The 15,394-nt window shown below is 51.8% G+C and overlaps 2 protein-coding genes across 3 annotated transcripts in view; both read left to right on the top strand.

The window, feature by feature from the left end:
• The window catches only part of LOC123369342 (maestro heat-like repeat-containing protein family member 7), a 1,253,347-nt gene that overhangs the window by 196,511 nt on the left and 1,041,442 nt on the right, over positions 1–15,394 (top strand). The gene's annotated exons all lie outside the window — the stretch shown is intronic.
• Positions 1–15,394, top strand: part of LOC123369353 (maestro heat-like repeat-containing protein family member 7) — a 47,562-nt gene that overhangs the window by 9,028 nt on the left and 23,140 nt on the right. The gene's annotated exons all lie outside the window — the stretch shown is intronic.

Genomic DNA, 15,394 nt, shown 5'->3' with positions numbered 1-15,394 from the left:
CTTTGTGTAAAAGATACCCATTCAGAACAAAAAGCTGAAATATATGTTGTAGAATCGTGGCTTGGGGGGGGGGAACCTCCCTAAAAATCTGTTTACCATTTAAAAAAACCAGGGATGGTTCAGACATGTTTGAGTACAATTGAGCTGACCCACTCTGTTGAACTGAATGGTTTTAACCACACCCCCAGGTCATAGCCAAAATGACTGAGATAAACCACCCTTGTTGCCATGGGGTTAATGGTATAAGTGATCAGTAATTAAATTTGATGGGTGTACGCCCACAGTAAGAGAGGTGAGTGAGTGAGGATGGTGAGCTTTGATTAATATGCAACTGAAATAAAACCTCAGGAGTTAGCAGAAGCTATTGGACAGTTTAACTATAACCCTGGAGTTGGTTCAATTCTATTGGACAGTTTAAATATGACCCCAGGAGGTGGTTGAATTCTATTGGATAGTTTAAATATAACCCCAGGAGTTGGTTGAAAGCTATTGGACAGTTTAAATATAACCCAGGGGTTGGTCGAATGCTATGGGTCACTCTTTCTAGCAACTCAAAGTCATTAAAATAATAATTTACAAAAATAAACATGGGTCTAACCCAAAACTGAAATGTTTCCAGGGTTCACAAACCTCCACAATACTTTAGAACAAGCATTTGTGCTAAAGAAAATCAAACATGTAAAAGCTCTGGGTATTTGTAGGGTGCTTACTATGGTTGTGATACACCAATTTTATTTCAAAAACAGCCCCCAAATTTTAAGCATGAAAGAAACATATTTAAAACACAAACAAACAATCCCCAAGACATTCGTTGATATCTGCAAGGGGTCCCACGCTTGGGAATTGGTAGAGTAACGTTAAGGATTATTGTGTATGGTGATTTAATGTTTAATACTGTAAGGCCCCCAAAGAAAAATGTATTTTAACTAAAAGAAAAAAATTAGCTAAAAGCAGAGCAGTTATGCAGACAACTTAATTCCTCCTCCCCAGATCACAAAGGTGAATGTTAGGGGACAGTACGGTGACCACATGTCCCAATTTTATAGGGACATTCCTGATTTGGGGGTCTTTTTCATATATAGGCTCCTGTTACCCCCCACCCTGATTTTTCACACTTGCTGTCTGGTCACCCTACTCTCCCCGAAAATGGAGGGGCCAAAAATGGTTTTTAAAAGCAGTTTCGTTTTTATTCTGAAAAAAAAAAAGTTTTGCTTTTTTAAATGGGGTTATTTGTCTTCTTAGGGTATGTCTGCACTACAAGACTATTTCGAATCAACTTAATACGAATTTGTGGAATCGACCTTATGAAGTCGAAGTTGTGTATCCACACTAAATACACTAGTTCGACTGTGCGAGTCCACAGTAACGGGGCCAGCGTCGACTTTGGAAGCGGTGCACTGTGGGAAGCTATCCCACAGTTCCCGCACTCCCCGCTGCCCATTGGAATTCTGGGATTTCCCCCCAATGCATGCTGGGGGGAAAAATGTGTTGAGGGTGGTTTTGGGTAACTGTCATCATTGAACCGTCAATCACGCCCTTCCTCCCTCCCTCCCTCCCTCCCTGAAAGCGCCTGCGGGCAATCTGTTCGTGCACTTTTCTGCTCAGTGACAGCGCGGGCGCCACAGCACTTTGAGCACGGATCCCGCTGCAGTTATGGCCGTTGTCAACTCCTCGCACCTTATCGTCCACCTCTTCCACAGTCAGCTGCTGAGAAATAGGGCTACATTTCAATGGTGCTGCGAGCACTGGTGGACCATGGGGGACGTTTTACCAACAGCAACGTCGAGTGGCCAGGCAAAGTTCATGATGTGCGTGTTTTCAGGAACTGTGGTCTGTTTAGACGCCTGCAGGAAGGTAGTTTCTTCCCGGACCACAAAATAAGTCTTGGGGATGTGCAGATGCCTATAGTGATCGTCGGGGACCCAGCCTACCCGCTAATGCCCTGGCTCGTGAAGCTCTGTGCAGGCGCCTTGCACAGCGACAAGGAACTCTTCAAGTACCAGCGAGCAGCGTGACCTGTGACTGTTCAGTTTCTTTACAGAGAAGCTGAACCTGCCCCTGTTTCTTTACCAAGTGACTGTTGACTAGCATCTGCAGTTACATACCCCGCCCACCCCGCTTCCCCAACTTCCAACACACGTTTAAAAATAAAATACATGTTCCACTGTAACTTTACAAAGGTTTCTTTATTGATGACTTTGCGTTACAGGGTTGAAACCGGGACACGGACTGTGCTGGGTAGGGTGTGCAGTGATGTAAAGACCGCCTGTAAACTCGAGGAATGACAGGCTCCTGCTCCCAGAGCGGTCTGCAGTGCCGGACTGGATGTTTCAACGGAGCCTGCCATCCCTCCTTTTTGGGACTCTGTGTGCGGGGGCTATGTGGCCTTTTGGCGGGGGAGGATGGATACAGATTCCTCTGCTGCGTGGCTCTGTGGTCCAGGACAGGGACCGTTGCATGAGATCTGTAACCCCCCTCCCCCGCTACAAAGTCACGTACCCCCCCACCCACACAGAACCTGCAAACCACCTCCCATACCGACCAGGGTGCATACTGACTGCAGTGTGTGTGTGACCTGCTGCTGATCCTGCCCCCGTGTCTGTACCGTGGTAAAGGTGATTGTCCTGTCAAATTACCAACCCCCTTCCCCCCCTTCAAACACAGTCTCCTCTAAAAGAACATGACGGAAACAGTAATTAACAGAAAAGTATTTTTTATTATCAACTAGACAGTTAGGGGATGAAACTGGGATGGGGGCTTGGGTGAGGCGGGAAGGAAAGGACTTCTCAGAATTTAGGGTATGAGAGCTTTTGGGTACTTGAGCACTCTGCTGGGGTGCAGTGACAGTTTACACGGGCTCTGGCGCCCCTCCTTCTGGTTATTTTGGGTGAGGGGGGTATGGAACTTTGTGGCGGGAGAGGGCGGTTGCAGATACACTGCAGGGGGGCTCTGTCCTCCTGCCTGACATCCTGCATAACATGCACAAGGGCAGGAGCATGTCCGTTTGCTCCCTCATTAGTCCAAGCAGCGTTTGAGTCGCCTGCTTGTCTTCCTCACGCCACCTCTCCTCCCGTTCGCTGTGTGAGCGCTGGTACAGAGAGAGGGTCTCCCTCCACTGGCTCTGCTGGTCCGCCTCGTCTCGGGAGCACCCCATAAGTTCAGCGAACATCTCGTCCCCTGTCTTTTTCTTTCGCCGCCTAATCTTTGCCAGCCTCTGTGAGGGGGATGCTGTGGCGGGTCTGGAGACAGTCGAAGCTGTGTGATGGGAAAAAGGGAGTGAATTCCTTGCAAAGATAAATTTTTGCGAACAATGAACACAGTCTAGTTTGTCTCTGTGAATTCTGGGTTGAGATCCCAGTGCCTGATGGGGCAAAAACCATTTTCGCGGGTGGTTCTGGGTAAATGTCATCAGTCATCCCTTCCTCCGGGAAAGCTACAGCAGACAATCATTTCAAGCCCGTTTTCCCTGGATTGCCCTGGCAGACGCCACAGCGTGGAAACCATGGAGCCTGTTTTGCCTTTTGTGCCTGTCACCGTATGTGTACTAGATGCCGCTGACAGAGGCGGTCCAGCAGCGCTACACAGCAGCATGCTTTTGCTTTTGCATGATAGCAGAGATGGTTACCAGCCATATTGTACCATCTACCATACCATAAATTGGTAATAAGATGGGCATGGTTACCAGTCCTTTTGCACTGCACCATTTGCTGCTGTCATAAGTGCCCCTGGCTGCTCTTAGCCAGGGGCGCAAAAGCCAAAATTGGGAATGACTCCCTGAGTCAATCCCTCCTTTTTGGTATCTAAAAATAGAATCAGTCCTGCCTAGAATATGGGCAAGTGTACTAGAGAACCACTGTATCAGAGAACCAGAGAGCATATCCGCTCTGTGTCAGATCCTGCATAGATTATGAGCTGTATGCTATTCACAGGGGGTGCTCCTGCAACAACCCCACCTGTTCATTCCATTCTTCCCCAGCCTTCCTGGGCTACCATAGCATTGTCCCCCCACTTGTGTGATGAAGTAATAAAGAATGCAGGAATAAGACACAGTGACTTGTTAGTGAGAAATGAGTGGAAGGCAGCCTCCAGTTGCTATGATAGTCCAGATAGGACATTAAGGAGTGTGGAGGAGAGGAGCCCAGCATCCTGCTGCTAGTCCAGGGGCAATTGAATCTTTTCTTTACACATGAAGGGTGGGGGCTGATGAAGCTCAGCCCCCTGTTGCTATGATGACGATGGTTATCAGCCATACTGTACCATCTACCAGGAAAAATTAGGGCCAGGCGCCCTTGATCGACCTAACGGATGCTAGTCTGCATGGTTACCAGCCCTTTTGCACTGCCCCATGTGCCAATAGGCTGATGATGAGGACGGATACCAGCCATATTGCACCATCAGCCATCCATAGCGTGGGGGGAGCAAGGATGTTGGTGTTGAGTGCTGCACCATCGCGTCTATCTGCAGCATTCAGTAAAGATAGGGTGACATGTAAAAGAGTCAAGAGAGGATTGTTTTCCCTTTCACTTCTGGGGGTGGGTGGGGGGCTGCGTAAATTGCCGAGCTATGCCCTGACCCACCGCGGACACTGTTTTTGACCCTAGAAGCATTTGGAGCTCAGCCAAGAATGCAAATCCTTTTCGGAGACAGCAGGAACTGTGGGATATCTTGCGTCCTCAGTCCCCCCTCCCTCCATGAGCGTCCATTTGATTCTTTGGGTTTCCGTTACGCTCGTCACGCAGCAGCGTGCTGAGTCTCTGCTATGCCGTCTGTCCGGAGATTTTTTTAAAATACTTTGGACCAGGCGTAACATTACAGTAATTCCCTAATTAGATGCAGGACTCTCCGAGCGAGATCACCCTGAGGACGGTCACTGAAGGAGATAGAGAGCGCATGCTGCGTGAAAGCCAGCACAAACCAGGGCCCTATGCAGCCGTGCTCGGGGAGGCAATGCTCCCTGAGTACCTCATGAAAGCCTCGCGCGGAAAAGTGTGCTACCACGGAGCACCCAATAAGGCAGCTCTCCCCAGGAACCTCCTGCGGAGGCTTTTCGATTACCTCCAGGAGAGCTTCGTGGAGATCTCCCAGGAGGATTTCTGTTCTATCCCCATATATAGAGAGACCTCCTTTTCACATACTTCAGCTTCCTGTTATATTAAGAATAAAAGTTTACATGGTTAAAGCACTTACCGACTGCTCCTTCCCCTGATTCAGGATCCGGGTTAATGGCCGGGGACGGTTGGTAGGGGATCTCCATGACGGTGATGAAGAGATCCTGGCTGTTGGGGAAACCAGCGTTGTAAGCGCTGTCGCCTGCCTCGTCCTCCACAAACCCTTCCTCATCTTCCCCGTCCGCGAACATCGCCGAGGAACTGGCCGTCGACACTGTCCCATCGTCAGAGTCCATGGTCACTGGTGGGGCAGTGGTGGCAGGCTCCGTAGCGTCCGTTTGCCGCTTTGATTTTTTGGTAGCCTTGTCTGGGGTCCTTGATTTTCACGCGGCGCTGCGTTCCATTCCGGCTGTATCCTCTGTCTCTCATGGCTTTGGAGACCTTCTCGTAGGTCTTTGCATTCCGTTTTTTGGAGCGCAGCTCCGAAAGCACAGACTCCTCGCCCCACACACCGATCAGATCCAAGAGTTCCCGGTCAGTCTATGCTGGGTCCCTCTTTCTATTCAGAGATTACATGAACTCCTCTGCTGGAGAGCTCTGCATCGCTGCCGGTGCTGCTGAGCTCGCCCCGATGTCCAACCACGAAATGAGATTCTAACTGTCCAGACAGGAAAAGGAATTCAAATTTTCCCGGGACTTTTCCTATATGGCTGGTCAGAGCATCCAAGAGCGTCAACAGAGTGGAGCAGTGTGGGATAGCTCCCAGAGCTAGTAAGTTCGATTTGCATCCACACCTAGCCTAATTCGACATAGCCATGTCGAATTTAGCGCTACTCCCCTTGTCGGGGTGGAGTACCGAATTCGAACTAAAGAGCCCTCTAGGTCGAATTAAATGGCTTCCTGGTGTGGACGGGTGCACGGTTAATTCAAATTAACGCTGCTAAATTCGAATTAAAGTCCTAGTGTGGACCAGGCCTTAGAAGAGTTGGCTTTAATGTTTAAATGGCTAGCGATTCAGGGGCCCAAGCTAGAGAGACGTGTGGGTGTTTAAAAAGGCTTTCGGGGGCCTCACACCTTGGGTTGGCAACGTGCGGCCCCCTCACCTTAGGGGTGACTCCCCCCAACGGATCTCCGCCCCCCCCCAGCGTCCCCGCTTGCCGCAGAGAGTCTGAGCCCAGGCAGGGCAGCTCTGCACGTTGCCTCCGTCCCCCTCCCCCACCAGCCCTGACCCTGCTGCCAGCCCATTGGCCGGGAACAGCAGCCAATGGCAGCTGTGGAGGGCGTTGCCAGAGCTACCTGGCCACGCCTCCACAGCAGGGAGCCGCAGGCCGAAAGCAGGAGGAGCCTGTCACTGTCAGACAGACACAGCCCTGGGGGTGGGGGAGCAGCAATGGGCACCCGGGGGTGACGTTAAATACAAAGTTCAGAGGGGGTTTCCTTGGGGGGCTATAGCAACCCCCACAGAGCAGACCTGGGCTGCAGCTGGCTCTGTCCATCACTCTCCCCCACCCCACAGAGACCCACACAACCCTCTGCTCCCCAAAAAGACCCCCCCACTGGCCCCTGTGCCCCCATCACCCCTCACCAGAGAGCCCCCGCTTCTGCCTCCAGTGACAGCTTCCCTCCCCCTCTGCTCCCTACAATCTCCCCCTTTGCCTTCCCCCTTCTCCCAAGTCCATTGGCCGGAATGCTCCCAACCACCAGGGCTAATGGGAGCTCCATCTGAAGCAGGGTGCCTGCTTGCAGATGCAGACATGCCTGGCTGTGCCTCAACAGCCCAGGGAGGGGGAGCCACAGGTGAACAAGCCCCTGTCATCATCATTACAGGCCCAGCAATTCTCTGGGTATTTAATTTCACTTAGGCAAGTAATTCAGTCTTCGCTTTCTTTCCAGACAGTTTGTGGCTTTTCCTGTAAGAAAACTTACAATTTCTTTGCAAAGAAGTCCATTTATAGTTTTTCACTTGAAACTATAGTTGTTCATAAGCTCATTTATTTTGTTAACTCGGTTTCATAGGCAATTTTAAAAGTCACTTGAATTGTACCTAGTTTTTTCCATTGGTCCAAAACCACATGAAAGATGTGCGGATTTTTATTTCTGTGGGCCAAAGCACCCCAAGTAGAAATATAAATGTTGAAGCTAGAAAAGAAAGGGTAAGGGTCCCTTCAGGAAACTGTCCTCAAGTCATTCATTCTTCTGGGCATTCCATTTATTGTTCCCTCCTATAGTTATAGAGATCAGTGTTTCCGGAGGAGATGCAGAAAACTGGGGCAACCCTGCAGCAACTCTGTCTCTACCCCTGTTCTCTGCCTGCTCCCTCTACCAGCCCCTTTGGTCTCCCTAGGATTCCCCCTACCATTACTCCTTCTGGGTTTCTTTCCCTGATGCTTCTCATGAAATAAAGTTTGTCATTACAGCTTCTTATCTTTGTACTATATTTAATTTTGATGTATTTATTAAGTGTTAATTAATGCACTATGGGAGTCCCCCTTCAACCCTCTGTACAAATTGATCCCCTTCTTTCCATATGTTTTGCCCATAAGGTTTTCTGCAGCCCTAGGGCAGCCAGCAATAACTCCTGTGCCTTTGCAATGGGGTGAGGGAAGGTGACCGTGGGTTCCCTAGTTATGTGATTTGCAAGAAGTGTTATCATTACTCAGGGTACAAAACGTGTTTAAATGATATAAGTGCCTTGTAAAATCCCAAAGTAAGCTCATTTTCATTTTTCATGTAATAATCTCATATACAGTCTACACATATTTTTCATTATTAGTTTAATTTATTTTTATTGTTGTTATTAGCTAGATTACTGTGGGGGGGGTTTCAGTGTGAAAAATGGTGTGCTATTTTAGGGGTTGAATTACATAATACACCCCCCCCCCGCCCCTTCCCCAGTGTTCATCACTAAATCCGGTAATTTTGTCAAGTATCCGTTGTGCAACATGGTGGTGTCTACCCCTGCCCCGCGCTTCAGAGGGATGTGGGGTCCAGGGTGGCCTGGGGGGCTAGAGGGAGGCCTGGTGTCCCCCTGAAGTGTGGGGTCCCCCAAAGCACAGAGCCCCTCCCCCCCCAAGCAAAGAGCCTGGGACAGTTCTCCCGGTCCGTCCTATGCACAGCACGGCCCTGCTTGGGCACCAACAAAAATTATACAAAACTGGAGCCCCTGACTGAAGAAGGGAAGTGAGAGGGGACAAAGTGAAAGGACTGGGAGGGGCCAAAGGAGCCAGAGCACTGGGGAGCGGGTGGGGGGAAGCTGTGCAGACCCCAGGAGAGGAGGGCAAGGGGCTTGGTGCGACATGGGGAGGAGGAGGGAGCCAGCTGCAGGAGGGAAAAGGGAAGGGCTGGCAGGAGGGGGAGTTGAGAGGACAAGGCTGCAGCCTGGGGAGAAAGCCAGCAGGCTGGGGATAGCGCAGAAAGGGAGGGCTCTGGGGAGCTCCAGGATGGAGTGAGAGTGGCAGGATGCAGAGCAGAGGAGTCCAAGGTGATCCCAAGTTCCTGGGCCTGACGTCAGAGAAGGGAGTGGGGTGGGAGAAAGGGCTGGGATTAGGAGTTTGCCCTTGAGATGGTGACTGGACCTGGGTCCCCATTCAGGGGCAGCGTTTGCTGACTTTGCTGCCCAGATTTCCCCATCCCTGATGAGCTTTCCTCAGCCCCTGGTGATGGGCCCCACGGCTCCTCCTGCTGTCATTGTCCCCAGTCTCTCTGCGGTGGGTCTCTGCCTCCCCGGTTCTAACCCATTGCTAGGGCAATGCCAGGGGGACTCGCTGCGCTAGGTCTGCAGGGGCGAGTGATTCCCTTTGCTCCCTCTCTCCATCAGGGAGTGGAGGAGTTCAGAGTCCTGGGCCAGCTGGTGGGGTGTCTCACTCTGTGCTGTGCGAAGCAGGAGCAGGAGATCTGCCAATAGGCTGTGGATGGACTTCACCACCTCCACTCCTTCATGCTGTGGCAAAAATATAAGAGCACCCCTTGTCCTCCCTAAATACACTGACATGGGGTTTCCAAACATGGAAAACATATTTATTGAACACTTCTGCTTTTTCTGCATCCTTTTAAACAGTCTCCGTCTAGTAATAGAGCCTACACCATTCCTAGGATTTCTTTTGTTCCTAATACCCTTTTTTAAAAAAACCTCCTTATTATCCTTAGTCCTGCAAGCCATGGAGTTTCCCCGGATGGCTTTAGCGTCCCTTATCCATATTCTACTTGTCATAACTTATATAGAATGGACATACTGACTCAGACCAATGGTTCATCTAGCCCAGTATTGTGTCTTCTGACAGTGGCCAGTCCCTCGTGCTTCAGAGGGAATGAACTGAACAGGGAAATTTTGAATGATCCATCCCCTGTCATACAGTTCCAGGTTCTGGTAGTCAGAGGTTTAGGGACATGCAGAGTATGGGGTTGCATGCCCTGATCATCTTGTCTAATAGCCACCGATGGACCTATCCTTCACAAACGTATCTAATTGTTCTTTGAACTCAATTATACTTTTAGCCTCACAATATTCCACGGCAACACTTTCCACAGGTTGCCTGTGCGTTGTGTGACTAGATTCCTTCTTTTATTTGTTTTTAACTTTCTTCCTATTAATTTCATAGGGTGACACCTAGTTCTCGTGTTATGTGCAGGGGTAAATAACACTTCCCTTTTCACTTTCTCCACACCAGTCATGATTTTATAGACCTCTATCATATCCCCCCCTTAGTCATCTGTTTTCTAAACTAAATGGTCCAAAGTCTACACTACAGACCTATATTGTTATAACTACGTTGCTCAGGGGTGTGAAAAATCCACACCCCTGTGCGATATATTTCTACTGACCTAACTCCTTGCGTGGACAGCGCTTTGTCAGCAGGAGCGCGTCTCCCACTGACTCAGCTAGCGCCTCTCAGGGAGGTGGATTAAGAGCTTGTTGGCATAGGAGCATCTTCACGTAAACACTACAGCGCCAGTGCAGCTACAGCGATACAGTGTTTGAAGTGTAGACTTGCCCCCTGTCTTTTTTATCTCTCCTCATATGGAAGCTGTTCCATCCCCCTAATCATTTTTGTTGCCCTTCTCTGCACCTTTTACAATACTGGTATCTCTGTTTTGAGATGGGGCGACCAGAACTGCACGCAGTATTCAAGGTGTGGGCGCACCATGGTTTTATATAGACGCATTATGATATTTTTCTGTTTTATTATCTATCCCTTTCCTAATGGTTCATAACATTCTGTTTGCTTTTTTAACTGCCACTGCATGTTGAGTGGATGTTTTCAGAGAACTATTTACAATGACTCCAAAATCTCTTTCTTGAGTGCTAATTTAAACCCCATAATTTTGTATGTATAGTTGGGATTATGATTTCCAATGTGCATTACTTTGCATTTATCAGTATTGAATATCATCTGCCATTTTGTTGCCCAGTCCCCCAGTTTTGTGAGATCCCTTTGTAGCTCTTTGCAGTCTGCTTTGGACTTAACTATCTTGAGTCATTTTGTATCATCTGCAAATTTTGCCACCTCACTGGTTACCCCTTTTTCTGGATCATTTATGACTATGTTGAACTACACTGGTCTCAACACAGATCCTTGGGGGACCGCGCTATTTACCTCTCTCCACTGTGAAAACTGGCCATTTATTCCTGTCCTTTGCTTCCTATCTTTTAACCACTGACCCATGAGAGAATTTTCCCTCTTCTCCCATGACAGCTTCATTTGGTTAAGAGCCTTTGGTGAGGGACCCTGTCAAAGGCTTTCTGAAAGTCCAAGTACACTATGTCCACTGGATCACCCTTCTCCACATTCTTGTTGACCCCTTCAAAGAATTCTAGTAGATTGGTGAGGCATGATTTCCCTTTACAAAAGCCATGTTGACTCTGCCCAAACAAACTGTGTTCACCGATGTGTCTGATAATTCTGTTCTTTCCTGAAGTTTCAGCAATTTGCCTGGTACTGAAGTCAGGCTTACTAGGGATCACATCTGGAGACTTTTTAAAAATTCACTGTCACATTAGCTATTTCATACAGAGGCCGATTTAAACGCTAGATTACATACCACAGCACTGCACATAAGTCTGTCTGGATGTCTTGTTATACCTGCAACCTTTGCACCAGGCAGGCAATTTACCATGCGGTTCTCCCAGTCATCATAAACCCAACTGCTTATATGTCTATTGGTTGAATCCCCAATTACTATTACCTGTTTTTTCTTTGTAAGTGGGGTTCCCCCCTTAGGTGGGGTAGCCTCAGTGTGAGAGGACATCATGACTTCATCTGGAAGGTAGGTCCCAACTACAGGATCATCTCCCTCTGCTCTAGCTCAATGTTCTGCTTCCTGGAAATTTTCACCCTCCTCAGCAGTACAGAGGCTGTCAGACTGGGGGTGGAACCACTCTACTGCATCCCTAAAAGTCTCCTCTATGTACCTCACTGTCTCTCTTGGCTCCAGCAGTTCTTCTTCGAGTGATTGCTCCTATGCATTCCAGTCAGGTGCGCGCGCCGCGCGTGCACGGCTCTTCGGAACATTTTTACCCTAGCAACTCCGGCGGGCCGGCTGGGCGCCCCCTGGAGTGGCGCCGCTATGGCGCCGGATATATACCCCAGCCGGTCCGTCCGCTCCTCAATTCCTCCTTACCGCCCGTGACGGCCAGTTGGAACAGTGGAGTGCTCCACAGCCCTAGCGTTTCTCCATTCTTCTCTGTACATAGTTGGTTAACTTAGTTTAGTAGTTAGATTAGTTGAATAAGTTTAGTTAGTTATAGTATAGTAGGGGAATTAGAGGGGTTCGCCCCTCTTCTTCCATAACCGGTGCGGACTCATGCCCAAGGCACCGGGGTTTAAGCCCTGTGCGGCTTGCCAGCGGCACATGCCCGTGGGCGACCCGCACGACTCCTGCCTGCGCTGCCTCGGGGAATCTCACGGGACAGATAAGTGCCCGATCTGCACGGCGTTTAAGCCGCGCACCAGAAAGGAGCGAGACTCTCGCCTCAAGCAGCTCCTTACGGACTCGGCACTTCAGCCTCCCGCGCCGTCCCCGGCGGCACCGAAACCGTCCTCGGCACGCAGCGCACCAGCGGCACCGAGCCGCCCCGGTACCGACGCTGCTAGATCTTCACAGACGGCACCGAAGTCCCGGCACCGTTCCCTCTCTCCACCGAGGAAGCGGAAGACGGCGCACTCGGCTCCTAAGCCTCCTGCTTCGGGACAGCTTACCCAGCCATCACCGGCACCTCCGGCACCGGCTGTGGTAGTGCACAAACCGTGCACGGTCCCGTTGACTCCGGCACCTCAAGAGCCGTCGAGTCCGGTACCTCCCTGCTCCCCGGTGCCAACCGCGGTCGAGCTGCATCTCCCGTCCACGCCCGAGACATTCTCGATGGCGAGAGAGCTCATCGAGCTCACAGAGGCACCGAGCCTCCGGCCCCCGGCACTGCCGGTGCGGGCTGTTCAGTCAGCGGGCAAGCCGGCCATGATGCGGCCCCCTTCCCCTGACGGACGGGATAGACGGCGCTCCAGGACTCGGTCTCGCTCCTGGTCCTGAAGACGGTCACCGTCGCGCCGCTCCAGGTCCCGACACCGCTCTCCATCGCGGTACCGTTCACCCTCTCGACGCCGGTCGCAGTCCCGATACCGCTCAACATCGCAGTACCGGTCGCACTCCCGGAGACGCTCACGGTCCCGATCACCGTCCCGTCGACACCGCAGGAAGTCCAAGTCCTGGCACCGGTCCCGGCACCGTGACTCCAGAAGCCGCTCCCGGCACCGCCGGTCGAGATCCCGGTTGAGCTCCCGGCACCGGTCGAGCTCCCGGCACCGCGGCAGTCGATGGTCTCGCTCGCCATCTCAGTACCGCGACGACCGGCACCGACCCTCGGCACCGTCCGGGGACATGCTGCCAGCTTCGACGGCGCAGTCTGTCAGCGCCTCCGCACCTCCGTGGCCATCCTGTCACTCATCGGTAGCTTCGCAGGCAGACAGCTATGGCCATCTCCAGGCGGCCCCGCATGGCCAAGTCTACGGGGCACAGCAGTGGGGTTTTTGGGTCCCCTGGGCCCAATACGAAGCTCAAGGGCTACCTTGCCCCCAGCGGACCCCAGCCTCCGAGCGCAGAGTGCCGGAGGCCACTGTCAGCAGGGCACCCCCATTACCGGGTGAGGCCCAGTTACCGCCTGATCCCGCGAAGCATCCACGGTCCGAGTCAGCTGCCCACCCCATTGAGGACCCACCTGCGGAGGTGGTGGTCCAAGGTCTGTCCTCGTCATCTTCACCAGACGAGGCGGTGGCGGGGGCTTCTACGGCAGACCCTCCGCCTATTGACTTACGGGCCCACCAGGACCTTCTTCGCCGGGTGGCGAAGGCTATCGACCTACCGGTAGTGGAGGTCACTGAGGACGTGGACCCGGTGACAAATGTGATTGGAGCGGAGGCTCCAGTGCGGGTGGCCTTGCCATTCATCCGCACTATCCAGAAAAACGCCACTACCATCTGGCAGTCACCGGCGTCCGTCCCTCCCACCGCCCGCGGTGTCGAAAGAAAGTACTCCGTCCCCCCCACGGGATACGAGTACTTATATACCCATCCTGCACCAGACTCGCTAGTGGTCCAGTCGGTCAACGACAGGGAAAGGCATGGTCAGCCAGCCCCTGCGCCGAAGTCCAAGGAAGCGAGGCGCATGGATCTGTTGGGCCGAAAGATCTATTCGGCAGGGGGTCTCCAGCTCCGAATCGCCAACCAGATGGCCCTCCTCACCAGATACACCTTTGACAAGAAGAGTGAAGAGTATCTACAGGTTCTCAGGGACTGGCAAGTCGAGAACACCTTCTGGTTCACCAACACCAGCGATATCGCCATGGTAACTACAGTCAGTGCTTCATGGGATTGTTGTGCCCAGAGTTATCAGGAGTCAGGAATTAACACCCTAGGAGTCAGGGGGAAGAGACAGACCCAGGAGTGTGACTGACCCCATCCAGCTGGGCCAGCGCCCTGCCTATGGCCCACTCCACCTCATAGAATCATAGACCTCAGATCATCTAGTCCAACCCCCTACTCAAAGCAGGACCAACCCAACTAAATCATCCCAGCCAGGGCTTTGTCAAGCCGGGTCTTAAAAACCTCTAAGGAAGGAGATTCCACCACCTCCCTAGGTAACCCATTCCAGTGCTTCACCACCCTCCTAGTGAAATATGTTTCCTAATATCCAACCTAAACCTCCCCCACTGCAACTTGACACCATTGCTCCTTGTTCTGTCATCTGCCGTCAGTGAGAAGAGCCGAGCTCCATCCTCTTTGGACCCCCCCAGAGCGGGGCAGTTACCCCACTCCCAGGGAAAAAGGTTAAAGGCAGCTGAGGTAGGCTGATTGGGGAGGCAGCCACAGCTGTGGCCACACTCAATCAGGCCACAGCTGGCCCTGATATAAGGCCTAAGTGAGGCACTGGGTCAGGCTTATTCCAGCCCTGGAGTGAGAAGGGCCTAGCTGCCTGGGAGCACAGGGTATCTCAAGCAGAGCAGTGCTGGGGACAGGAAGGCAGAGCTGGGAAGCTCGGGTCAGGTGAGTCCCCAGGCTAAAGACCAGGGGAGGTACTGGGGCTGCAGGGAAAGGCAGTAGGTCCAACCCCCTTACCAATGATGAGGGGCCATTACAGACTGCGGTTTGCCCCAGTGAGAGGGGACTAGATGATGACTGGCAGTAGCCACTGCTGCAAGGTGGGCTTAAGGGATTCAGGTTCCCCTGGGAGGGAAGACCCAGAGTGTGGGGGTACTGCCATGGGGCAGTACCCAGGAGATAGGGCACCATGGGACGGGAGGGATGCAGGGCCTGGAGTATAGTGGTGGAGACTGATAATGAAAGAGAAGTAGGGACAGCAGCGCCGGCCAGCAGGAGGCACTCCAAGACTGGGATGAGCTAACTCCTGAACAACCAGCAGGAGGCTCTGCGTTGCTGAGTGTGCACCCTGCTACACCACCGTTCAAGTAGTTGAAAGCTGCTATCAAATCCCCCCTCACTCTTCTCTTCTGCAGACTAAATAAGCCCAGTGCCCTCAGCCTCTCCTCGTAAGTCATGTGCCCCAGGCCCCTAATCATTTTCCTTGCTCTCTGCTGGACTCTCTCTGATTTGTCCACATCCTTTCTCTTGTGGGGGACCCAAATTGATGCAACACTCCTGATGTGACCTCACCAGTGCCGAATAGAGGGGAATAATCACTTCCCTCCATCTGCAGGCAATGCTTCTACTAATGCAGCCCAATATGCCTGCCTACATGCCACATCCCAAGATGCACTGGAGCTCACCCAAACGTGTTCC

This window comes from Mauremys mutica, chromosome 4 (genome assembly GCF_020497125.1).
Source record: "Mauremys mutica isolate MM-2020 ecotype Southern chromosome 4, ASM2049712v1, whole genome shotgun sequence".
In the NCBI taxonomy this organism is placed as follows: domain Eukaryota; kingdom Metazoa; phylum Chordata; order Testudines; family Geoemydidae; genus Mauremys; species Mauremys mutica.
The sequence above is the reverse complement of the archived record's forward strand: the minus strand, read 5'-3'. Positions and strand labels throughout refer to the sequence as shown.